The sequence below is a fragment of the Notothenia rossii genome (genome assembly GCF_949606895.1).
Source record: "Notothenia rossii genome assembly, chromosome: 3".
NCBI classification, from domain to species: Eukaryota; Metazoa; Chordata; class Actinopteri; order Perciformes; family Nototheniidae; genus Notothenia; species Notothenia rossii.
In genome coordinates, this window is record NC_136901.1 from 72399453 (window position 1) to 72427156 (window position 27704).

At 41.0% G+C, this 27704-nt stretch overlaps 1 long non-coding RNA gene across 1 annotated transcript in view; it reads left to right on the plus strand.

The window, feature by feature from the left end:
- Positions 1-20011, plus strand: part of LOC307031000 — a 141588-nt gene extending 121577 nt beyond the window's left edge. Inside the window, exon 5 of the long non-coding RNA XR_013805847.1 lies at positions 19980-20011. This is a non-coding gene — a long non-coding RNA (uncharacterized lncRNA). The remainder of the gene's footprint in view (positions 1-19979) is intronic.
- The last annotated feature ends 7693 nt before the right edge of the window (positions 20012-27704 follow it).

The following is a 27704-nucleotide window of genomic DNA, read 5'->3' on the forward strand; positions in this document are numbered from 1 at the left end:
ATTATTAAAAAAAAATCTTTGCAACGCAGCCATCAGCTCTGACGCTGCATGTGTGTAGCAATGCATTTAACTGGCGACCCAATCAAAAGGGGTCCGCGACCCATTTTGGGTCGCGACCCTGAGTTTGGGAAAGGCTGATATAGAGAACCGCAGTGACGCGTCGTAAAACCCGGAAATAAACTTCTTCCGGTTCCTTCGGGAAAAACCAATGCAAATTCTCCATAGGATTTTGGAAAATAGCTCGAAATAAGGTCTGTTGTTGACACACATTTAAGAGAGGGATCACGTTTTGTTCAGCCGGATAATCTCCACATGTCAACCCTACTTTTATAATTTTTGAATCATAAATCTAGTCGCCAAAAGCAAAATGCTAACGTTATGCTATAAACGAACTACAAGCCAGTACAGCAGCAGGGTCGCACGACTTCAACGTCACGCCAACTTAAGATCGTTTCAACTGACTTGCACTGAAACTGCACTTTGAACACTTATTAACATTTATACTTGAACAATATATTAACATTTTAAACTGTATACCCCCGTTATCTAGGCCCTTTTTGTTTAGTTTAATGTATACCACGTTTATCTAGGCCCTTTTTGTTTTGTTTTGTGTATACATGTCACACTGTGGGAAAATATATTTCGATATTTCTGTATGTAGAATTTGACAATAAAGCTGAATTTGACTTTCGCGTGCTTGCATATTTTAACAAAGCTTTTCATTTTAGCCACACTGAATTTAACTAGAAGTCATGGCTGTTTCAATTACCAGTTTGATATCGTTTTACAAAGATGACAAGAAGAGTGTAGATAGAGGAGAGAACCACTACAAGTCAGGACACGTAACAGTGCAGCCTAGATGAAGGTATGCTTACCGGTGTTGTCAGGGCTGACCCGTCCCTGAAGACCTGAGAGATCTGGATGGTTCATCATTTAGCAGGAGGTCAGAAATGCATTTTGGTCCTAAACCATTCAGTGCTTTATAAACAGCAGCAGTATTTTTGAAATCTATTCTTTGACACACAGGAAGCCAGTGTAAAGACTTCAGAACAGGAGTGATGTGATCCACTTTCTTAGTGTTGGTAAGGACTCGAGCAGCGGTGTTCTGAATCAGCTGCAGCTTTCTAATAGATTTTTTAGTGAGACCTGTGAAGACACCATTGCAGTAGTCCAGTCTACTGAACATAAAAGCATGGACACGTTTTTCCAAATCCTGCTGTGACATTAGTCTCCTAGATATGTTCTTTAGTTGATAGTAAGCTGATTTAGTAACTGTTTTAATGTGACTGTTGAAACCAATAACTAATTTAACCCGCTCACAAAAGAGCCCACCTCCGAAGATCGTGACTGGCTGAGGGACAGACTCGGGGGCAGGTTTTCAGGAATTTCTTGGCTTCTCTCTCCCGAGCCAGAAGAGGAACACTACAGCTTGGAAACACTTACTGAAATTATCAAATCTGTTGGGCATCAGGGACCTGAGGCAATTGTGGCAAGCATGGCATTGTCTGAAGAGCAACAGAGGGCAATTCAGGTGGCTACCAATGGTCAGCGAACCAACCCAAACTGGCATTTGTTCAGGAAAGGAAGGTTGACTGCCAGCAACTTTGGAGCTGTCCTGAGGTCAAAGCGTGTGACTGCTTCCTTTATTGCCAGGGTGCTTGGGCAACAACAGGCCCTTGATGGTGTTTCGTCTGTACAGTGGGGGACTATGAATGAATGTGAGGGCGTCAGGGCATTCATCACTGCAACTCAGATGCAGGTCCATGAGTCAGATTTGTGGCTCTCCCTATCAGGATTGTTGGGGGCATCTCCAGATGGTCTGGTAGGGTCTTCCGCTGTGCTGGAGGTAAAGTGTCCCTACGGAGCCAGGGAAATGACAATTAGTGAAGCATTGCAAATCAAGGGCTTCTGTGTCAGTAAGGAAGGAGAAACATTCAGCCTGCGTGAGGAATATCCTTACTGGCACCAAGTGCAAGGTCAGCTTCACCTCACTGCAAGAAAGAAGAAGAAATAAAAAAATTGTGAATTTTTTTTAATTTACATTTACCGGTACTCGCCTTTGCAAAGTTGTGGTTGTAAGAGTGTTAGGTTTCCTGTCAGCTCGTCTGTTGGGAAGATATAAAATATTAGTTTCATGGAAGTCACACCGTCGCATTAAGACATACAGTACATAGGCTAAAACAAAACATCTAAAGATATAACCTTGCACTTTGATAAGTCTCGGGAACATTTTCACTATTTTGACATTTTTATAGATGAAAATTGAACTAAATAAATAAATGGTAGATTAATCCATATTGAAAATAGGTGTCAGCTGCTACACTAATTATAATAGTTATATTTCTTAATTAATTAAGATAAGATATTACTGTATTGATCCCAATTTGGGAAATGTTTGTGTTGCAGCAGCATAACAAGAAAAACAAAATATAAGTTATTATATATACAAAAGTATGTGAGGGATGGAATATTAAATTTAATATAAATGTAAAATGTACATGTGATTTTACGTCCAAGAGAAGCTATGGAGCAGAGAGTTCTCTGCCAGCCAGAGGTGATTTGTTATTAGTTCAATATGTAAAACTGATTTCCCTGACTACAATCTTTAGTTACTTGGTGAAACGTTATGCTGCTTGTACTAATTAGACTTATCATATAAGCCACGCAGGTTTTAATAGGATGTATTCATTATCTTTACTTATGTTGCGGTCTTTTCAGCAGCGCCATCTCTAAAACGGCGATACAGTCAGTGCTTGAATTGGGCCGGTACTCACCGGTACGCAGTACCGGCACTTCTGATTTTTACCCATGTGGTACCGGCACTTCTTACTGAGTACCGGCAAGGTGCCGGTACTCAGTAAAATGCCGGTACTCAGCCGCCGGCAATATACGTATAGGCTATATTGTAAACGCAACGCAGCGCAAATGTGGGTCTGACTCTGCCTCACAGAGGGTGACTGGCTGTCTACATGACGTGGCCTGCCGACATTGCCACTTTCATACAGATCATACTAATGCCCTCGATTGGTCTCTGTGTGTCATTCAAGCTCGGGAGGGTGTGTGTTGGTGTATGTGTGGCGCGAGCGAGCGAGAAAGCGTGCGCACCGGTTACGTGTAATGTTGTTAGCATCTGGTGCTAGCTAGCTGCGCTAACGGATATAAGGAGCTGTTTCAACAACAAGGTGGAGGGAAAGTCCTTTGCTGTCAGACTGAGAGGCTGATAACTACAGCTCTGGTGAGGTAAATTACTCTCTGAGTCTTTAGATAGTTAACTTAGTTTAAGTTATCTCAGTGGGTCTCAAACGGTTCGGTCACCATTTATGTAAACACATATTTCCATTTGAGGGGGTAGTGATTAGTAAAATATGCATGAATAATACAAACAAAATGTTAACGAGGTGAAAAAAGGTAAGATAAACTTGTTGAGAGCTAAAACTAGTCTTTGCTGTTGCCTCAAAGAGGAGCAGGGGGGAGAGGAGGGAGACGGGAGAGGCCGATTCAGGAGCCCAGACACACTCACAACTATAAATGAACCAAAAACAAATAAATAAACAAGTTTCAATGTTTTTTCATATTGGATATTGTACGTTATTGGTTATGGCCATGTACTTATGATTTTATGATTATTTAAATGTATAAAAAATGTTTTCATATGGGTGTAGTCTCTTTATTTCCCCCTCAAAATGCACCAGATTGATGCATTTAAGTCCAACATTTTAAAAAAAATCTTACCGGGGGAGCATGCCCCCGGACCCCCCTATAGGATTTGAGGCCCGGCCCCACTGTTCCCAAATAGATTTGCAATTTTTTTTAAATAGTAACCCATCTCCATATGTTTCTTTTTGGATAGTAGATTTAAACTAGAGGGCTATCACTTTGTGCAGCAACGCTATTGACAAATAAATCCAGCAAAATGGCACAAAAAACTGGTAGTGGCCTCAGGGACGAGGAGTCATTTAACCAGCCAGTAGGAGTCAAGCTTTACTTTCTTTTATATCCATAAAGAAAAAGTAAATCTGTTTACAGTTGTTTCATTATGGATGTTGAGAGGTATCCATATATCTCTTCATTTTGCTCTCAAAGTGCACCAGATTGATGCATCTAACTCAATATTTAAAAACAAAAAATCCCGGGGGAGCATGCCCCCGGACCCCTCTAATCATCTCAGATGCACCCTGAGTCATTTTGTTTAAGTGCAGTGAGCCTTTCTAAAATATACAGTAAAGAGACAAACCCACCAGCATTATAGGATATACTATGACTTTGTGCCAAATACTTGTTGCTGATTTAGAGTACTGGCACCTTTTTTATTCCAATTCAAGCACTGGATACAGTCACTACCCATCATTTACATTTCACCGTGACATGGACAAAAATGTAACGTCAGCTTACCTCATGACACGAATCCAGACTCCTCTTTGGAAAACATCGGCCAGGAAACGATAGAACAAGCACGTTTCATGCGAAGACCTGTGGCTGCAACCCGGAGCAAAGCAACAAACGATTGCGTAGCTAACTAGTAGCGCTAGCTTTAGCTAACGTTAGCTAACGAAACGAACTGCAGAGTAAAATTGGAAAACACTGGTAATTAATTATTCTATAATTTGTAAAACTACGGTGTTAAAAACGACAATTTCAAAAATGCAGATTCTAATGGTCAGATATAGATATACAGATATTAAAGATATGCAGGTACTTGCTTTCAAGAAGAACACAGGGGAAAACAAACTTAGCGGGAGTGTTTACGTGTTCGGCGTAATGACGTACAACGGCCTCGACAATTTCTGTAGTCCTATTCAGCCACTCGGTAACAACCATCGTTTTTCAGACACGTAAACTCTTCAAAAATTCCCAGTGGGGTCACTGCTGATGTATTTAATGTCGTAGAACAAAACGTGATTTATCTCTTAAATTTGTGTCAACCACAGACCTTATTTCGAGCTATTTTCCAAAACCCTATGGAAAAAATGCATTGCTTTTTGAGGAAGGAACCGGGAGTGCTAAAAATGCTAACTTACTTCCGGGCTTTACGACGCGTCACTGCGGTTACCGCGGTGTACCATATCCCAGGATGCAACGGGTGACTGTGACGAATGAGTTTTTAAAAAAATATATGGCTTGTAACGTCCCATCAACGGCTACAACGGTTTCAGCTGTAAACGACATGAAAGAAAAGTTAACCTATTTAGTTTGTGTATTTAAATATACGGGCAATTGGAGATGTCTTCTTTATATTACATACATAAAATAATATGAAGTGAAAATATTTCTAAACCCTGTTTGGTTTTCATGTTGTTGGGATTTATTATAAAGCTAATTTATTTATTTAACTGCTTTTGTTATACAAATCTTACTGCAACAATTTTGTTTTGATAGGGAGCAAGGAGCAGACTGGTTATGGCTAGAAAGGATCCGTCTTGTGTAAAACTCTCGCGAGAGTTTGGCTGAATGTCACGTGGCAGAATGTTTACGTTTGGCAGCAGCCTTTCAGTTACGATCGTTAAGATCATTGGGCCACAGCAAAGGATGATGAGAAGCTAAACTATCTATTAATTATGTCAATTACAGGGAGTGTGATTGTTGAAATAGGGTGTTAGCGGTCTTGCTGGTGTTCAAAGAAGAATGACAACACTGTAGATCACTAACACTATGGTTTATTTTTTATTCACAGGCAAGTTAACGTTGTCGCAGTAAAAGTCCCAAGATAGCTCCTGGTGCAATACAATGTTCCCTTGCAGTGTTTTACTATTATGTATGATGTTTCTCTATTAATATTGCTGCTGCATTAATGTGTATGTTGCATGTTACTGCTGTAGATGTGTTTCCGAGCCGCTCCGATTACAACGAGAGTTACAACGAGAATGTGACGTCATATATACACTAGACGGATCCTTTCTAGCCATAACCAAGCAGAATGCGCAATTTATCCAGATGCGCGGGGAGAATGAAGCCCTCTTCACGGGGGCCTGTTGCGACCTCGGGAAAATAATTTAAACATATTATATAACACCAAAATAAGTACAGCTAGATCTGACTCCATATTGAACAGTTTTGAAAACAGTTTTGAAAACAGTTTGAAAATATTTTTGCCTAGTGTCAGAAATTATTACCGGTGTCGGTACCAGATGTGTTCGGGGTAACATATGTGTTCGGGGGCCGTCTCTTACCAATGACGTCACGCATTGTACGCATTGTGATTGGCTGTACGGTAATTTACCCAGGGGTGCTCGGGGGCAAATCACATCTACAGATCATGACGAACCGAATTGAATTATTCCTATGCTCCTAGCGTGTGAAAATGTTTGTGAAAAACATGTTAAAAAAACATGAAAACGGAGCAATGGCTGTACGCCATTGGCTGTACGGCAACTCAAGAGGACCATCATCCACGGTCAAATTCCGAACATTTAAACATAGCCTACACTTCATTCTTTACTTTGTCCATTATTATATGTAGAAGATGAACTACCTCTCTGAAAGGTCCCAATGTGTTCATTTTGATGGGCTGTCTTCCGAGTGGTTAAACATCACTAAAGATTTTCTGACTTCTGACTGCTTTGGATATATAATTACACCACAATAAGGTTTTACTATCACAGTGCACTGAGATTTGTGACAAACTGTAAAGCACTTACGCATCACTGTACACTGTAAACCAAGGCGGTTTTGCCATCACTTACTGTACTGAGGCTCAGTCACTGGTGCATTTTCATTTACAAAGCCATGTTGGATAAAGTACCATCTTATATCTGCTCCCTGATCTCTCGGCAAATTAAATGTACTTATTGCCTGAGATCTCATGCTGTGGTTTTATTAAATGTGCCAAGTGCTAGGACTGTCTTAGGGAAGAAAGCTTTTAGATGTGCAGCTCCACTAACTTGAAACAGTCTGCAAAAAGAATGTAAAACTACCAAGCTGGTACCACTACATGTTTTTAAAGCTCGGCTGGATGCTCCACAGTCAGATGCTGTTGGTACCTGTACATGTGGATAGATATGTAAATTATAATCCCTGTACATTTTGCTGTATGATGTCCTTTTGTTGTTCTGTTGTTTATGTTTTTATGTCTTCATGTGGAACCTACTGCTGCAGGTCTCCCTTGAAAAATAGATCATTGATCTCAATGGGATTTTACCTGGATAAATAAAGGTTTTGAATTGAATGTCGAGCATTAACTGCAAGTCACTCAAATGCATAAACTGGAGAATAATTATGTTACAAGTGTTACAGAAAACATAATATCCAAGTGTAACAAACATCCAGTATTAACCTTACTGTTTTTTACTAACAGTAACCAACTAATAATTTTCATAAAGTGCATATTTATTCCAAACTCACAATATATATATATATATATGTAATAAAACATAATGCACAATGGTACACAGTATCCAAACTCTTTAGGCACTGGTCAGAGGCATTCATGTAAAGCAGATCACCAGAATCCAATACTGGTAAAAACATTGCAGAGATCAAATGTTTCCTTGTCTGAAAGGAGAAACCTAATTTTAAAACCACATTTTCAGTGTGTGACTTGAAAGATAAGTTCTGATCAATAATAAAACCTAGATAAGTGTATGTAGTGACCCTTTCAATGTCAATGTCAGTCCCTTGAACAGTACAAATGTTGGAGAGAAAAGAAGTTAACTTTTTGCCATTTGAGAATATCATGAGTTTGGAGTTGTCTGCATTTAATACTAACTTGAGTTGAGATAAATGGGATGGAATAACATCAAAGGCAGACTGGAGGAAATCAAGACTTTGCTCTATAGAAGAGGATGAACAATAAATAACAGGATCATCTGCATAAAAATGGAAAGCAGCATTTGAAAAATTATTAGAGATTATTTACATACAGTATATGGTGAAATTATTGGTCCTAATATGGAACCTTGGCCTTGGTCAAGTTTTATTTATATAGCACATTTATAAACGATTTTTGGTCGAGCCAAAGTGCTGTACAAATAATAAAAATACCCTACAGTAAAGACATTTTACAGCTAATACAACAGCAGTTTGTTCAGAATATCAGTATGAGAAGAAAACGACACCCTCTGTCCTTAGATCCTCACATCGTACAAGGAAAAACTTCAAGAGAAAACCCACAGTTTAAAGGGAAAAATGGGAGAAACCTCGGGGAGAGCAACAGAAGAGGGATCCCTCTCCCTGCACTTTCACTATCTGACGTGTTTATGATGCGCCAGCGGACGTCATTGTGTGCGTCTGCTGCCGTGGTGAAACTATGGAAACTACAGTGTTCAATACAACGGACTACATGGATGTTTAATAAGAACGAGGGACTCATCTAGAGACTCTGCACCGTGCTCTGATGCTGTTGTTTTATGCTTTATGAACGTGGACAACAGAGAAACATATTCTTCATGACCAAAGTTGTAATTGAAATAAAAAAGGAAAGTCAAATGTATGCTCGTCATCCTCTCCCTCCGGTCCACATTAATACAAATGATCCCAATACGTATGATTGTATGAAAATATCTTAAAATCAATACAAATGTATTTATTATAAACGTTAGTCCTTAACACCTATCACTGTGTATCACCATTCAAACATCTTTTAAAAGTTGAACAAACCCCACACAGCTCAGTGAAATGTTGACTTTATTTGATAATTTCAGTAAAAACTAACGTTCATATTTCTCTTTTTGATTATAATACTGATGAACGTTCAAAACAAAGCACTTTGGCAACTTACCACATACGTTTTAAAATGCTTAATAAGCACCGTAACTTTCATGATATCATTTCTCCATCATAATCGTTTGTTTCCGTGAACGGCCGACTGTTGTGTGACGCAAATGCTGCGGCTGCAAGGCATTGTGGGGCAGCATTTTCTCCTCCTTTCGGTAAGGGAGGTCCAGTGGTTCCTAAGCTAAAGGAGGTTATAAAGGAAGTTTGAAACCTCCTTTCCTTTCATTTGGAGAATTGGAACGGCACTTAACATGGCTGCCACTGATGTACTTCCGGGTCATTTTACTTGGTTAGGAAGGTTCCTAAGCTAAATGGACTATTGGAACGCAACCCGGGCCAGCGGGCCATTTATAATGTCCGGCCCACATCGTCTGACCGGCCCACTTCAGTACCGGCCCATCGGGATTCGTCCCGAACGTCATTAGCTCTCTGAGCATAAATAAAACTGTCCTGTAAGAGAGCTTCGTTAATTACCTCTGATAGCGAGAGGAAAATGACCTTTACCCACCATACAATGTGCTGTAACTATCAAAAGGTCCTGAGGTCATGTTTGTTGTAAAAACTGTTTTGAAGTATAAGGTTTTTTTTTTAAAAACCTACCGTTTTATCAGTGCAGGTTTGTGCCAACTAATTATTTGCTATAATGACCAAATTTCATATATTGCAGCAAGTACAGTCAAAAGTTTTTCAGTGCGTTCAGCAGGCAAGCGTGAGCATAAAATTAGCCATGAAAACATTATTATCCATGATTTTCACACAAGGCTGCACTTCTCTTGGTTTTCCTCCTGTGCTCTGATAACACATTTTCACACAAAACGACCAACAGTGTTTACAAAATGACCTTTAAGAAGATAGGTATTATGTAAGAAAAGTAGTTAAAAAGTGTTTTTCTAGAATTGCACAATTGCTTAATTGACCCTAGATTCACCCCTTCATACAAACATTAGTCATACATTGACTTAAATACCACCAACCATCGAGTGCCAACCATCAGCATCACATGCTTTATACTGTCCTCTGTCCTTCCAATGTTCTCCAATGAATGAAGAATAATGCTTTTTTTAAATAGAAGTGAAAGGGTGAGACATTGAACCCTATTATCAGAGACACCCGTTTCTTATTGTGACCAAAGAGAACGGGCACAAAAGAGTGACGGGGTGCCGAGAGAAGATAAGGTGCATTCTCACCATCTCTCCAATTTACAGGCCTTGAGAAATCAAAGGAAGGCTGTGGCTCTGCTATTAAAGGTTTAAAAATGGAGTGGCGTTTTTATTTATTTTCCCCAGACCTCGTTTTATCTGCTCTGATCCCAGCAGTGCAATTGCTTTCAAGTACAAAAGTGTATCTGCCCTCACTCCACTGCCTGCCTTTGGTCAGATGATGTGTGTGCACATGCCTCTATGCATCTCTACTCTTTTTTCGGTGTGTGTGTGTGGGACACACAAATAGCATATATGTCACGAAGCTGTTTGTGTGTTTGTTTAAAGGGTGGAATAGCATTATCTTTGATTTGATGGGACTCTCATTACTGTTGGAGTACAGGGGCTAATGGGAAACCTTCCTTTGCAAAGTCACTGAGGTGTAAACAGTCAAAGGAGGTTGGGAACATTGCTCTGAAACTGGTAATACCTCTGAGGGAGAGAAAGTTAAAGACAGCGGTGTGATAAACAAGCCTCGTGTTTGATCTAAAAGACACACTCAGCTTTAGTATGAGCGACCATGCTCCTTTGAGAGGTGACGTTGTATTGATCTGCAGCCAAATTGGAGCTAAGCAGGACACGATTGAGGCAGCATTACATGATTGGAGGCTTAAATTGTGTCAGTGCTTGACTTTTTCCCTCTGACTCCTCATCTCCTCCTCAATATACCTCCCTGTGATTTTCTATGTTCCCTTCTCCACTCTGTCACAGTGAACACATGCTCAAAATGTCCCCCAGACCTGAAAGTGAGCTGGGGAACCATTAAGCGTTTAAATGAAGACTTTAGGTTTGCTGCATCTCTCCTTTGCCCCCGGACCACCATGTTTATTTCAGTCTGTACATACAGCCGTGTCTCAAATGCACTCAAACAAAAAGAAAAAAAGTGTCCTCTTCTCCCTGAGATGCAGGGACCTTGAGACATCTGCTCTGAATGGCAGGAAAACAATGAAGCACTCCTCATCCTCCAGTTAAGAGGCGTTGCCAGGCAGCAGGAGCATGACGTTGTTGCCAGTAGTAGATGGGAGGGGGCGGGAGGGAGAGGGAATGTGTGTGTGTGTGTCTTTGGTGGAAAATGTACAGTAGGTCTCTGGGTCTTTGTCGGAGGACTGCAGGACCTAATGCAGGACCTGGAAACACATTTACCGTACTGCATGTGTGAGTGTGTGTTTTTATTTCTTAATGTTAAGGCTAAGACGGACGACCGTTCTGCAAACCCTGCCCTAGCGTCTGGCATCATTGCTTTTAATGAGCACTTCAATCCCCCCTGCATTCCATTTCTAGAAATGGATATCGATTTCAGCGCAGAGAGAGAAAGTAGAAAAGACACAGAAAGTAAATGTACAACTCTTATTTAAGGGCATGTTAAATATAGAATAAGTTAGGTATTGTTTTTAAATAAACTGTATGTCTAGGTATGGAGATGTATTGAAGCGAGGTAGCTCCTATGACACGAGGGTCACTAGAGATGCATCGCTTCAAATATTTAAAAGTCTGACCTGCCGTTTTTTTTCCCCTAACAGCTATATTTGACAGCATACACACATTTTTGTAACATTTATTTAATGGAATATTTAATTGCATACATATCCAAAATAATGAGTATACTGTGTGAAGTCCTTTTACAGAGAATCTATTCATTACACATCTAAACAATGCATTTGTTAACTTTTTATTTAAAACAAAATCGGTTCATGAATGAGCATCTATTTAAAATCATGTTAAATTAACTGTGTCAAGTGGTGCCTGCCCCACACCCTCCACTGACCTCCACTGACTGTTGGTTTCTCAGATTACTTTGTGGACAGAGTTGGACAGAACAACAATACATCGTTGATTGAGATTGTAATCTAAATGTTTTAAACTGTTTCCTCCACCGCCTACATTGAATTTTCAAGCCTTGTACATTGCAGGCTGTGTATCTTCTTCTGCAGTAAATGGCTTCTTTGAATGTCATGTTATCAGACCAAAGCAGGATTTTGTTTTATTTCACCGTTTCTGGGATTGTAGGTACCGAGGTATATGTTTCTAAAACATGATAGTGTATTTTCTTATATTTGTTTAACATGTTTACTTTTAAAAAGCTAATTAGATCATGTTGAAAAAGAACAGATGTTTTATTTATAGCCTTATTATTCTTGGAGAATTGGTATTCAGCAGGTGATCATCAAACTCTTCAGGAGTCATCCTCTTTGGGCCATCATTCCTTTAAACAACATTTCATGGAAATCTGGACTAGTAAAGTGAATGACCGTCATGAACATCCTAAGGGCACAACACAGGCATCACATAAACGTTTTTCTGTTGTGTTGATATTGTGTTCGCACTAGTATTGTTGTATAATGATACACAGCCTGCCTAGTTAAACAGACACATGGCAGGATACACGGGGCCTCACTTGATCCCCAGATCTTCATCAGTAACCAGATCTTGTTTCAGGTATTCAATATTTATCAGTGGAGTTTATAAATGTCTTTGGAGTGTCAGTTACAAAAGAAGTGTCTGTGACTCCTCAGAGTAACAGCCTCAGTCGCTCTTCTATAATCCTCACTGGATTCTTCTCTTTTTGTGCATACAGTTATTTTATCTCTCATATCACTAATGCTGTACGCTGTTATCGGCCTCTGCAGCAATAGCAATTCAGCGGATTTGGAGTTTGTTGTCTTTTCAGCTATAGTTCACTGAGAAGCCAAAGACTCCCAATGACACACTGGATATGAGTAATAAGAAAACTAAATGAGGAACCAGACAGAATCAGACCGACAGACATCATACACAATGGAAGAAAGTAAAGGATTATGATAATTTGTGCTAATTTTGTGTTAATTCTCGTTCTGAGGACTGTAGTTCTCCAGTGTCACAGCAGCTACTCAGAGATGATTTGTGAAGCTTTACCTCCCTAGGCCGTATCTCCTCCTCACCCTGTCTCCCCCCTCTTTCATCTGGGTCTCCTCTCACCTGTCTGTCACTTCCTCTGGTGCTGCAGGGCCTCGTGTTAAGAGAGAGATGCTAACCTCTATGTTAATATGAATATATATTTAGTTGATCGACCTTCCCCCCAAAATCTATATGTTTTCATCAAATGTTGTGATGCAATAGAGGTAAATAATTGAAGTCCAGCAGAGTAAACACTTCAGTCCGATGATATCAGTGTCATTATACCAGCAATCTCAGTATGCACTTTGGCAGATTCATATGTGCGGGGAATACTAATTTAGTTTACGTAAAAGCAGCACTTATTTTCCTGCTTATTTTCATCAAACGTTGTTGGACGTGTATGGTTCCAATTAGCTCTGTGCACATCTATAAAGGAGCCGCACATCATTATTTATGATCTGCAATTGGCCGTTACTTACATGCTGTGTCGCTGGCCCTACTCCCCCTTAGTTAAAAACAATTATTACTCTGCTGGAGACTAAATCATTTCAAGCAGTATGCAAATGAATATCATAATTTGCTCAATAAGTGTGTTCTGGCTATTTTTCGCCTGACAAAACACATGAGTCATCAATCACAGCCTAAGACTATGCCCGTGTTTTAGATGTATCTATTTAAGATTGCATTTTACATACATTTAACGATATAGTTGTGGATATTATTTTGAAATGGTAAACCAGAACTATAAAAAGTGGTTATGGTTAAAAATTTTAAAAATCCAAAGATAGTAACCTGCCTTTCAGCTGAGAGTATAGGAGCCGTGGGACGCATGTTTCTTAGGTAAACTGCTGTGTCATTAAGCTCCCAAACTGGCTTGATGACATTAAAGCAGCGATACACACAGCATGTTTATAGCTGCTGTAATGTGAAGTGCAACAGTTTGTCAGGCTTTATGATCAGTGCTTTGCTGATCAATAGAAAACTGTGTTTCTTGCACTATTTTAATTTCCATTTGGAATTTGTCGATGGCTGTTGCATATCAGGTTTGATACTGTATAGGTGACACACTGATATCAAATAGTTTAGTTTGTTATACTTTTTCTAAAAACCTTATCACAAATGGATTTACCTTAGGTGTCCACCGGGGACTATTTTGTGTTTCCCTTAAGCTGAAGTAATAGTTTTAAATATTACACCCTGTAGCTAAGCAGTTTCATATAAGTAAAGATTTGTCTAACTTCTTCAAGGCCACATACATCTTTTGCACTGTAAGTGTTTCATGTTTATGACTTTACGCCAATCTAAATAAAACCTGTGGTTTCGCTCTGTGGCCTTGGTGAACCATATAAATAGAACGAGCTAAAACAACCAAAACATATTTGAGATGGACAGTACTAATAATCATCTGTGAAAGCAAGAATATTGATTCACATGGATATTAATTATATATATATGTAGTATTCAAATCTTTATATTGATGCGTGGTACGACATGTCCTCATTTACTTATCTTGAGCTGGGGTCAAGTTGAACAGTTTTGATGTTAACAGACATTACAGACTGAAAACTGCAATTCCCAAAGCTTACAGATAATGTAAAACCATCTGCACTTGTGTTATGACATTGACCTTGTCACAAGTTAATCCTCTGATACGAATACTTTTGATATACAAATATGCGCACTTCATACAGGGGTAAGGCAGTTAAGATACAGTATGTGGTATTTAGTCTGTATGTTATACAACTATATGTTTATTCAATGGTCTGGCAACAATTTAGAAATATTAACATTCTTTTTTCAGAAGATTAAACATAGCTTTCCTCATTGTATATGGATCAATCCACAACAGGGTGTGTAAACAGACTCTGCGAGCATAACACTCTTGCATCTGTTTTCAAAGACAAAAGACTTAAAACCAAAGGCAAAATTGTCTCTGAAATTAAATTTGTTTTAAATTAGCTATAAAGCTTTTGCTCGTCACTTTAGAGACTACAATTGGGAACCAGATATGATATTTTTTGGAAACATTTACTCAGTCATATGAAAGAAATGGGTAACAGCTGCACAAAACGTTTTTCTAAAATATAATGCAAACCATTCACAGCTTAGCCATATGCAAGTCACTGTGCAAAAACCTATCTATTCCAAAGTAGGAAAAGCACAGAATTTCTTCTGCTGAAGTGTCAACAAGGAAGGAGCTGTTTCTGGTGGAAAATATTTCCTGCCTTTAGACACATTCTGACTTTTGAACCATTCCCAGAATGTGATGTAATTACCGGCAGCGGTTATCATAAAATGACAACTGAGCTGGCTGTGCGATTGGATTTCCTTCAGAATTTTCAGGTGTGAAAGAAGAACACACACACACACACACACACACACACACACACACACACACACACACACACACACACACACACACACACACACACACACACACACACACACACACACACACACACACACACACACACACACACACAAACACACACACACACACACACACAAACGGCTGCAATCCTGTCCCCAAGGATGTTCACACAGACCAGTAATGGAAGCTAATAAAAAAGCGAAACTGGCTTACCAACAGTTAGGTGTCACTCAAAGTGTGATAAGTGCAGTTTGTTCAGTGGGTGACTGCTAGCTTCTTCATCCTTTTTATTTGTATAATTTCAAGGAGTCCGAGAGCTGAGATGGTGATTGATGAGAACAAAAGCAGCTTGAAAGGAGTTTTTTAAAGCTCTGACAAATGTCATTAAAAGTTTGCACAATGTCTTATCTGATATCTTTCATATCTCTCTTCTTAAACCTTTTGCAAGGCGGAAACGTGAATAGTATGCCCAATATCTGATTTTAGCTGAACTAATTTCAGTTCAAAAGTTGTTTCAGTTTCAGATTAAGTCTCTTAAGTCCAGATTCAGGGGGATCATATCATGTTTTAAGGGGCCAACCTAACCAAATAGTCTCTTTTCAAAATCATCACTTGCTGAACAAAAATAAAACATTATTTTCTCAGATGTGCGTCCGGTTGACGGGCAGCATCTCGTTATATCCAGCTCTGTACTTTGACCAACTCCTTGAAAAGTATTTGGGAAAAATGAGTGCAGGAAACATTCTTCTAATGTGTGCCGTTGACTTCCTTGATGTATAAAAGTATTAGGAGAGCACTCCACAAGATTGTTGAAGAAAATTGCTCCAACAACTATGCATTTTTTTTCCCACCTCTGTGAGTTATATGACAAAAGTGGTCTCAACCGGCACTCATGATAAGAAGCACATTCATCTCAGACCTCCTGGGAAAAGCTTTAAGAAACAGATGATTTTTAAAATACAGCTGCATTCATTTTTATCTATAGTATACTAAACAAGGCCCGGGAAGAAAGAGAAACTTAGCCGGAGGTTAAAACCACCTCTAAAGGAAAAACTCCTGCTGAGGAAGAAAATACTGGCAATGAATCCACTCAATGCCCTCAAGACAAGATAAGTAAGAGGTGACACCTGCAGGAAATACACTACAAGAATGAGAAAAACTACTTAGTTTAAAGACCTCTTTAGTTTCTAGCGTATGGTTAAGAAACTGCAGTGCATCGTTCTCAAGTCTTGACAAACAACATCATGCATCATAGTTTGCACATTTAAAGTGGATCTGCCCTTCTTCTAAATCTGAAAAGCTCTTTGAGGCTGGACCGCAATTAGTTTTGTTGATCTTAGACAACTTTCAAGATTTCTAAATCCAAGGGAGTTTTTTTTCTTCTGTGTCTTATAGAAAGCTGCCGAGTCGTTTTAGTCTTATTTCTCCAATGATTAAAATATGAAAGGCAGCATGACACATTAAAGGCGGGGTAGGTAATTTTGGAGAAACCAGCTCGAGTGCGCTAGAATTTGAAAATACACAACCGGAAAAAATCTGCCACTTCCTTACAGAGCCCCTCCTCCAACACACACGTACGCGCGAATGACCAATGAGGGCACGAGATAAGTTTGTGCACAGATTGAAGGCTGACAGGCAGGTAGGCCATCCAGTTATTTTAGCCGGGCCGACTCAGATGATTGGTCGTGCTTTTTACAGTACTACGGCTTCCACAGATGACATTTTTTAATGGATTTGTTGTCGAAGCACACGATATTCATTGCTATCGGGATGTTAAGAGCATTCCATGGAATATAACAAATAGTGTATCTCGAGCCGGTTTCTCAAACTTACCTACCCCACCTTTCAACATGAAAGAGCAATACTGTTCCTGTGTGGCATGGCCAATAGCAGCAGACAGGATGGTGATATATAATAAAATAGTCTGTTTTGTGTTTTCAACTTGACAACATGTGTCTACTACCAAACTGCATGGAGAGCGAAACACCTAACCAATGGCAGGACATGATAACCTCTACTTCTGCACTGATTTCAATGAAAAGCAACACCAAATGATATTTGTATGTTTATAGCCATATGAGTAATTAAATTGATGCACATGTCAATTATCTCAGGAAACAGAAAGAAGCTGAATGTTTATTTCCAGGAGAAAGAGTGAGGACTGCTCAATTAATGATTTTGAAATGCTTATCTATATGATGGACATCACATTATAAAGGATTCCTCATGGAGTAATATTTGATGATGTAAGGTGTTCTATCTACTCCTTTGATATACAGCAATTCATTACAAGGTTTTAAATGTATCTGTTTTTAGTCATGCCACATCAAACAGGCACATTTAGTTGCACTTCTCCAGTTTATTGACCTGAATATTGTCCTGCATGTCCCTCATTGGACACTCCTCTTGCCTCTCTGCCAGTGTTGGGCTATTGGCCACAGCCTCATATACAGTACCTGACCTGCCTTTGTAGGTGTGCCCTTGGCTAATATGTCTGTGTGAATGCATATCATTTGTTGTCTTTCATGTTTTACTTTATAGCTATGATCCTGCTCCATTCTTCCCTTCTTAAATGATAACCATGATGAAAGCCACACGCCGAAAGGTATTGATCTTACTATAAAGTTGTTGCCCATGCTGCTGGAGTGTTGACCTCTCCTGATCTGCCAGTATGAAAGGTAACTTCAATAGAAATCTAATGTATCATTTGATTTTTTATATATCAAAGTTCTGGCAGTGTAATAAAAGTACTTGCTCCATATAAACTGCCATATTTTATACAAGAATCAATTAAGTTTTAACATTTTAAACTTGACTGTAGTGAAGTGATCGCATTGCACAGCCAAAAAAAAATCACTTTTTGAATCAGAAAACCCTTTTAGAAAGCCTGATGCTCTGTTCCTCCCCCTGTGACTGAGAGAAACCTTGACTCAAAGCTGTTCCTCTCTGCTGCACATCGACGACTCCCTCTGGACGCTCCCACCACTCTGCTGTCACCACATGCTCTATTTCCCCTCCAAATGTGAATACTCTCATCCCTCCGTCTTCTGTACTGCTTACTGACAAGTGGCTGTGTGTGTGTACGTACAATATGTGCATACTTGTGCATGAGTTCTGCTACTGGCTGCATGAATGAATGATTGTGTGTGTGTAGTCAGCATTTTCTCTATTTTCCTCCGCAATTAAATAGACTCCCACAGAATTCCATTAGTACCCATTTCAGTGGAGTCTTTTACTGTTTCTGAACTCGTTCCAAGTGTGTGTGTGTGTGTGTGTGTGTGTGTGTGTGTGTGTGTGTGTGTGTGTGTGTGTGTGTGTGTGTGTGTGTGTGTGTGTGTGTGTGTGTGTGTGTGTGTGTGTGTGTGTGTGTGTGTGTGTGTGTGTGTGTGTGTGTGTGTGTGTGTGTGTGTGTGTGTGTGTGTGTGTGTGTGTGTGTGTGTGTGTGTGTGTGTTGGGGAGACTGAGGCTCTCCCAGGAGGTGCAGAGGCAGGGAACAGTGAGACTGAATGTCGGACATTTTGGATAGCTTCCAATCCAATACAGGGCAATACCTTGCGTCTTCCCCCTGGCTCAGTTGACTTTTAATTTCTTTATCCCAGTGACCAATGCATAAAAGAAAAGGTCCTATACTGCATTTACAGCCAAGGTCAGTGCAGTGGAGTGTACTGTGCTGTGATGTTAAGATGTTGAATCGGAGCTACTCTGTCCTACACACACACACACACACACACACACACACACACACACACACACACACACACACACACACACACACACACACACACACACACACACACACACACACACACACCACACACACACACACACACACACACACACACACACACACACATTTGTATGCACACAAAAAGGAAAGGAAATATTCATTTATTCAAACAAAGAAATTATTTTAATCCCATAGACAGACATTGCAGGAGCCAAAACCTTGTGTGAAATTACAAATGTAATGCAGCATTTCTCCTATGTCATCCATATTTAATCCGTTTACAGCCATTTCGCTTAACTGGCATGAAAGCCATGCATGTCACAGCCTCCTGCTAATGGTTTTATCATAATTGTTTGGCTTTCCCCTGCCAGCCTGATAAATATGTAGGCTTCCATGTTCATTAATAACCTGTCAGTCAAATTAAAGCGGCACGGCAGCAACCACAAAACACACACGTGCTTATATTTATGCATGAACATGACCTAAGCATACAAGGACATGCAAACACCTTCGGAGACAAACATGCAGGTATAATGTCATGAAAGGGACACCTGTGCAGTCACTTGTCCATCCATCACCAGCATGGTCATTAGGCGCCTCACGGTGTGCAGATGTTTTTTTCACTTTGTAATCCTTCCAAAACTTTACACACCAGCCTAGTTTAACATTTAGCCAACTGAAGAAACAGGGCATTATCTCCAGATTCTTATTTTGTAGCCCCACTTACCGCCGGTCTCTCCTTTCTACTTGTTTTGCATTCTCCTCTCCAACTCTTCTTATCCTCCTCTCCTCTCTCATGTTGTTCCCTACTGGATGCTCATTAACAGCTCACCCAGAACTCATGCCTGGACAGAGACCCCTGCCAATCAAACAGGAAATAATCATATTTGTGTGGTGCAGTGGTTGCGAGCTACCACCGGGGGTCGGTAGTGTGCCACAACGTATTTGCCTTTTTCGAAACCTGTCATGTGTTATTATTAAGCTTAAAATACCCTCAAAAAAAATAGTTTTTTCTCATCTCAGAGGCATATGGACTGACTGAATTAACAAGTGAGGGTCACCTTTTCTGAAAATTATATTTTCCTTTGCTTTCTTGCAGATTCTTCCAGTCAAACTCCTGTACCAAGCAACCCAAACATGAGTGACAGAGTAAGTAGGCAGAGGGAGAGGGGTGAAATCAAACTGTACTTGAGGTAATATGGGAGGAAGCTAGAAGAATGTAGCAGATGGCAGACAGATGGAGGCACGAGGCCAGCAAGGAGAGACGAAGAGAGAGAGGAGAAAGGGCAGGATCGAGGGTGAATCCATCAGCATCTTGCTGTGAGGCGTGACAGAGCGCCCGACAGATAGATGGATGCCTGCTTACTGCGGGGCAGAGCAGCTGGCTCTTCACTCCTCTGTCTTTTGCTGGACTCACCTGAATGCCATATTGACACATATGCTGACACAGCACCGCTACACATCAACCCACTGCACACACAAACACTTAAAATTCACAGTTGGTACTAAAAATAGAAAACAGGCACAGCAGAGGGGCCGACAGCCACATCATTGTTTATAATAGGATTCATATCAATATAGGGCCTAATGCCAGGCAATTTCAGGCTTTACTGGATCAAATATTTTAAATACATGTTTGCACATCTGTAGCTTATTGAGAACAGCTATCGCTATTGATCAGCACCTGATTGGGTGAATAGATAATGCTAATAACGCTGTGGTCCCTCAGTGCAGGGGATGAAGAGACAGAGGGAGATAAGTTGGTGAAGAAGTCGAACGCTGAGCAGATTCTGCCTAAGGGCTGTGAGCCAATATCCGTCACCGTGGCATTAATTATATTCTCTATTCATTAGAGCACACCCTGGGGACAGCAGTTATTAGACACAGCCCAATTAGGCCTGCCTAACGATGCCTGGCCGGGGCGAGGGGCAGGGGGACGGATAAGGAAACCTAGAGGGCTGCAGCAGTGCCTCCATCAGCCCCTTTTCGTGGAGTGGGAGGAGTCGAGGAAGTCGAGTAGAGGAAGGAGAAAAGGATGATTTAAAAGGAAATGTAATCTTACAAGCCATATCCTCAAATAAATCCTTCTTTGAGGAGTTTATGAGAGAAAAAATGTGTATGGTTCATCTTCCATGGAGTACTCATATGAGAGAAAGCTCCCGTCTGTGGATGAGGAGAATAAATGAGAGAAAACCTGTTTCCCACACTGACGCTAAATCTGCACCAGAAATAAACCTCTCCAGAGACAAGAGCTCGGTGGCATATTGTGAAAGCATGATGTTGATATGATGGACATGTGAATGTGTGTGTGTGGGACAGTCTCTGAGTGCAGCTGTGGATTGTTTCATCTCATCCTGTAAGCCCGCGTGTATCCTCATAGGCCTACTTCTGAGATTTCAATAGTTTTATTGCTCCAAGAAAGCTGCTTGGGAAAAGTTACTGTCCCATGAAAGACAATGACATCTTCTATTGCTCATTTTTAAGGTCCCACAAGGACAAAGTGAGACAGAGCCTTACTTTTGAGGAGATAATACCTCATCTTTATGATGTGGTGAACATCTTTGAAATCGGCTCATTAGCAGATGAGGGGAGCTTTACTGTCAGCGGTGCCGGCTGTGAAACTTTTTAATGTTACATTTTATATTAATGTGTATTTCATGAAAATGACACTGTCAGAGCTAAATTGGTTTGTGAAATTAGGATGCCCCTCCATTTAAAGAAGCTGTTCAGATGTTAGAACACAGCAGCACCGTATTGATTTCCTCGCAGCACTCATCCTCCCTTACTTGGGAAACGTCCTCACTTTCAGGTTTCTCTCTCTCCCTCACCACTGGTGGCTGCCCTGGATCAGACAAAGCAGATTGGCTGTTATGGCTTGAGGTGAGATGAATCAACGTATCAGCACTTCTTTGATGCAGGGCCTGTTTCCCTACAGCGTGTCTTTGGTTGATTAAACACATCGACGGACCTGTCAGCAGGCTGGAGGGATGGCCCGCTGCAGAACGCCGTGGCAACGCTTCTCCACCATTTCTGAGCTCTAGCTGGAGGCTAAAAGATAAAGGCAACACTGGGTGTAAGGTGATGTCAGCACAAAAACATTTGACAACACAGAAAAGGGCGTCTCTATATCTCCCGTGTTTCTCTCCTCTTCTCATCCTGCTGCCCACTCAGAGCCACGCAGAACAACAAGCTCACTATCCATGGCAGTAGCAGTCCCATCTGAATACTAAATAGACAGTCATATTCTGTAATTGCTTCAGCCTGCTAACTGTCCTTTACTGAATTAATAATTTCTCTCTTGCTCTCTCTCATTCCCCCTGTCCCTCATTGTCTCTCCATCTGTCTCTCTAACTACCTCTGTCTCTCTGAGGGTGAGCTGATACAATGATATCGATGGCTTCCTGACTTCAGCGCATACATGGGCTGATTATGCACTTTTACCCTCCAATCTAATCCAGCTAATGATCCAGGGATTTCATATTTATTAGGCAGCGCAGCATCATTTATCATTTCCCAGCGCCTGACATAAATAGTCATATTGGCTTTCAGTAAATGAGAAGCAGGCAGGGGCATGAACCTACTGTCTGGAACCTGTATTGATGATGCCTCCTTATACTATAACCGGTACAAAACAGGTATTTGTCTCACAGAATCATTATACAATTCTCCACAAAACTGCCCTTGCAATTAGTCACATACAGTAAATATATTCCAGATGGCTGTTTTCATGTTTTTCTTGCACAAATGACTGTCTGGAAGTGTTGTGTTATCACATCTTCGGACAGGTTAAATGCAGGCATCGTTAAGGTTTCATTTAAAGTGGAACTCCGCAGGGAGACTTTACAAAGACAAAGTTAATTTAATTGTTACAGGGCGCACTGCTTGGCATGTCAAAACAGTTGTATAATGTCTTCTGTAAGAGCTTTGTCATGTCTGAGAAAATAACCTCAGATCATTTTGTCAGGGTTTTGGGAACTGCAGGTTACAAACGTTGAAAGATGAGGTCATTCAACAAAAAGAGTGCTCCTCCAAAAGTTGCTGTTCAGTGTGGGATTCAATGACATTGGAGCATTGGGGGAATACACATTATCAGGATATGGCGCGAGATAGCCCCCTAAGCTACACCAGAGCTAACATGCTATACAATACAATACAACTTTATTTATAAAGCACTTTAAACCTCCAGACCAAAGTGCTGTACAGGCAAATAAATAAAACAAAGCCTATAAAAAAGTAACACAGCTCAGCTCACACTGCGGCATTTTGCACCCGCTGCAGTCGTGCGAGGGAGGACCCACTGACCCCCATGTAGAGAGAGTTACAGTAGTCTAGCCGGGTGGTGAGAAAGGCATGGATTACCAGGGAGGGCCAGGGAGGGCCAGGCCTTCCCATTTGACCTTCCTGCCCTCCCCCAATAAACACGATTTTTATTATTTATAAAAATTAAATATATATATTTTTAAAAAAAATCATTATAAATACGCTGTGAGCTTTTATGCTACGATGTATGTGATGTCAGATAGTAACTAAAAAAAATCGCAGGCTACGTCAAATAAATTCATGTGTCTGTTGTGATTTGTGATTCGTCCACATTTAGACCAATCACAGCGTCACAATCTGCCGCCTAGTCTGGATTTGTTTATTGTTTATTGTGCATTCTGTAGACTCCCATTTCTGTTTGAATTACAAAGTGGACATCAGAAATTGGCTTAAAAGGTCTAAGGATTTATTAAAACGAAATAGCGATGAAAGAACTGCAGCCGGTGGTGCTGCTGGCGACCCTGCACCTGCCGTTGCAGCATCACGCCTTAATGTCACAAGCTTGACCTCGGCAAATCCCGGGGCTGAGTTAGCGAGCCCAAGCCTTGACTCATCAAGGCGGCCGCCACCAACGCTGTCCTCCGAGGCACAGCTCCTTGTGCCCCTACCATTACCACCTGTGTTGCCACACCCTGTACCACACCCGCCAGCATCCTCCTCCTCCTCCTCCTCCTCCTCCTCCTCCTCCTCCTCCTCCTCCTCCTCCGTGCCGGTGCCTCCAATACAGACGCTACCTTGCAGCACATCAACAGGTACTATTGGGCCAGCAACCGCTCAAAGACCAACAGCCCCAGCTGATCTTGGGGTTAATAAACCCAACCAGGTGAAACTGGATCCTTATCCAGGGAGATTGTTTTCAGGAAAGAAGCTCACTTTTGCCACTGCATGGATTGGTACAACAACAGACCATGGCTTGAATATTTGTTAAAAGCAGACGCAGCCTTTTGTTTCCCATGTAGACAGTTTAAAGTAAATACGTCTTCATCTGATGCGACTTTTACTGTAAAAGGTTTTTGCGACTGGAAACCCGCATTACAGACTGATAAAGGATTGCTAAGGCATGCCGCATCAAAAGAACACATTTCATGTGAGAGTTTGTGGAGAGAGAGACAGATACGCCAGGAAACAAATAAGGAAATAAGTACTTTGGTGCAGATCAGCTGGCACAGAACCGTTATTACGTGTCAGCTGTCGTTGATATTATAGCTTTTTTAGCTGTCAACCAACTCCCTCTCAGAGGTGACAACGATTCACTCCACAGCATGTCCGAGTCAGGCAGTGGGCTCTTCCTATCACTGTTTGAGTATACGCTGCACAAAGATGCAGAGTTGGCCAAAATAATGTTCTAAGTTAGTGAAAGGATGCACCTACAGTGCATAGGAAAATAAACCATGCCCAAGGCGGGCTAAACAGTTCATCGTCTCCGTCTCTACTATTTCTCTCCGAGTGTGACGATGACGAAGCTGCCATCCTTAACCAGTGTGCCTTGCTCGTGATTTACCAGTGTTTGTGCTGCCACGCACACAATGTTTCAAAAGTGGTTTCTATGTTGCCCTTTATTTGTGTATGTATTTGCGATACTTGTGCGTCTTTACGCAATGCTGTTGGCCTTGCTGTTTGATATATATTGTGCCGCAGGCCCGCAGCACATGACGGTTTTGTGTGCCCTCCCATGAAAATCATATGCCCTCCCTTTAGATTTGTTCTGGCGCCGGGTCTGTGGATTACTGTCTCAAACTGCTGTCTGGAGAGAAAAGGTTTTACTTTGGCCTCAGGTGATAAAAGCTCGTTTTTACCACCGACTTAATCTGACTCTCAAGTTTGAGTTCACGATCCATTTTAATACCAAGGTTCATAATGGTGGGCTTGGTGTACTGATGCAAGGAACCCAGGTCTACAGAAGTGGTGTCAGTGGTGCTACCAAAAACCATTACTTCTGTTTTTCCTTCATTGAGTTTAAGGAAATTGCACGCCATCAAGGCCTTTATGTCATCTAGGCACTTTAGCAGTGGGCTAATTGAGTAACCTTCCTTCTTTGTTAGAGGGACATAAATCTGGCTATCGTCAGCATAGCAGCGAAATGCGATGCCGTGCTTTCTAAAAATGGACCCAAGAGGGAGCAAATAGAGGGAGAATAGAAGGGGCCTAATACTGAGCCCTGTGGGACCCCATACAGGAGTGGAGCAGAGGATGACTCGGAGTCACCAAGCTGACAGAGAAAGTTCTGTCCTTCAAATATGACCTGAACCATTCCAGGGCTTTCCCCTCAATGCTCCTCTGGGGGACACTATAAATGGAGACCACAAACAGTGTGATAACTTACCTTTGGCTGCTGGTGATAGCCTACAAGTTTCCAAAAATGGTTGAAAGTAAGCCTTTAAATAAATAGCATTATTAAGGTAAGAAAAGGCACCGTAAGTTTCTCCCTTTCAGTTTCATCCCTCTAGCAAATACATCTCCACTGCAAACCTGGATGGTCATTGCTCTGTCACCATACATGAAACGTAATGTCCTTTAAAGTAAGAAGAAATGGCGATCTTAAAGGATGATATGGCTTGATCATGGAAAATCCATCCATCTGGCACTATCACTGGGTAATATATAATACTGACCTATAAATCAACACCTACATCCTGCATGGACTGCAGTTCATCTCTACTGTCATGTAAAAATCCATATTTCTGTCATTGCACCTTAACTTTAGTTTATTAACAGCTGCAGCTGCGACACTGGAAATGTGTTCACCCTTTAGTCTGTGTTGGTTTCTATGGACTGATTGACAAACATATGATGTACTGTAAGTACCATATTGAATGGATGGAAAACCCCTTTAATACTCACCCGAGCAAAGGAGTAGATTCCCTCTTTGCCCTCTGCATCGTTTATCATGGTTGTCTGACAGGGAGAGTGGTTGTTGGCTTGTTTGTTTTTTTCTCTGCCAACTAGATTTAAATTGAACACAAAGGATGTATGTCTTCTGTTATGTAAAAGGTAGAACAATAAGACCAACCTTACCTCCTTCAGCTTTCATTCAATTTTCATTTCTTTGTTATCTCGGCTCAGACTGGTTTTCTGCCAGTGAGGGGAAATTACCATATTTTTCCTTTTTCTCTTTCACTGCATATCGTATGCTAATCTTGGAAGTATTCACATGCGCCCGTACACACGCTCAAAAAACACATAGTGGATTACAGATGGATTTGATATAGTGTTTGATTTCGGTCAGACCCTATTTGAATTGATATCATTGATTCTGTCAGGCTGATCCAAAGCCTGCCGGCTCAGAGCTCCCCCGCCCCGCCTTCAGCGCACATACCCACAGACCTTAGTTCAAACTCCTTTGGCCAACACACACTGCATTTCAATATGTGCCGTACAAATCCATATTTCACAGGCCAAGAAATGAGCCTATTTATTTTACTCCTGCACCATAATTACAGCACACTGGAATTTCTGTTGTCTCAGCAAATATGTGCAGCCTTATGCGTTGATTCATATGGCTGAGCACATTGTAATGCAATAAGGTGTTGGCCAGAAAATATGATATGTCACACACACATATAGCAAATTCACACCAGTGCTGCACAGATTAGCTCTGCAGAAGCCGGATAGACTTATGAGAGCGCTTATTGTCATGGCCGGTGTGAAGTCTGCAGGTGAGATTAATACTTGGCTCGGTTGTTCATAAGGTCACAGCGTGCTCTAGTGATCAACACATGGCTGACACTGATTGAATGTCTCGTGGCTGATTATCACATGGTGTTAGCTTCTCTGAGCCCAGGATGAAAGACTTGCTTTGAGTCCTATAGATTCATCCGATTGTGTGGGAATGTCAGATTTTGTGAATTTGTCATAAATATGGTGAAATCACATTTGTGTGTAGTCATTCCAGTATAATGTTGCAGTAGGTGAAGGGTGAAAGGGGTAGAATTTGCCCGGTGGTGCTAAAATTCTTGGTTGCCAAGAGTCTATTTGTGTATGATTTGTTGCTCTGAAGTCTTTCCAGGTACTCTGAAGCTTTGCATGTTCCATACTCTCCCTCAATTCGACTCACCAGCTCTAGGCTGCCTCTCAGATAAGGGTGCAGGGAGATGTGGAAAATGAAATCTTTCGAATTCAGCCTGCTTTGATATTGAAAGCTCCTGCAGCCCTCACACATTTCTTACCTGTACAATATTTATTCTACACTCATATACATAATTCACATATCCGTACGTTGATGAATATGTGAGTGGGGGCCCACTTCCTTTCCCCCTGTGTGATAGGCAGAGCTATTTGAGCTCCATTTGTAATTAAATTAAAAACATCCAGGCAGCCTTTCACTTTAGTTCTCTCATTGCTCTGTGATTGTAATTCACAGTTTAAGTAGCAGAAGAACACAGCGCTGCTCCATCTTTTTGTCACCTGTTATCATTCATGCAACAGATATATATGAGTCATGACTATCTGGCTAAAGTCTAGGCAAGATATGCAAAGTGTATGGCAGCTGTCCCTTTTGTCCTGC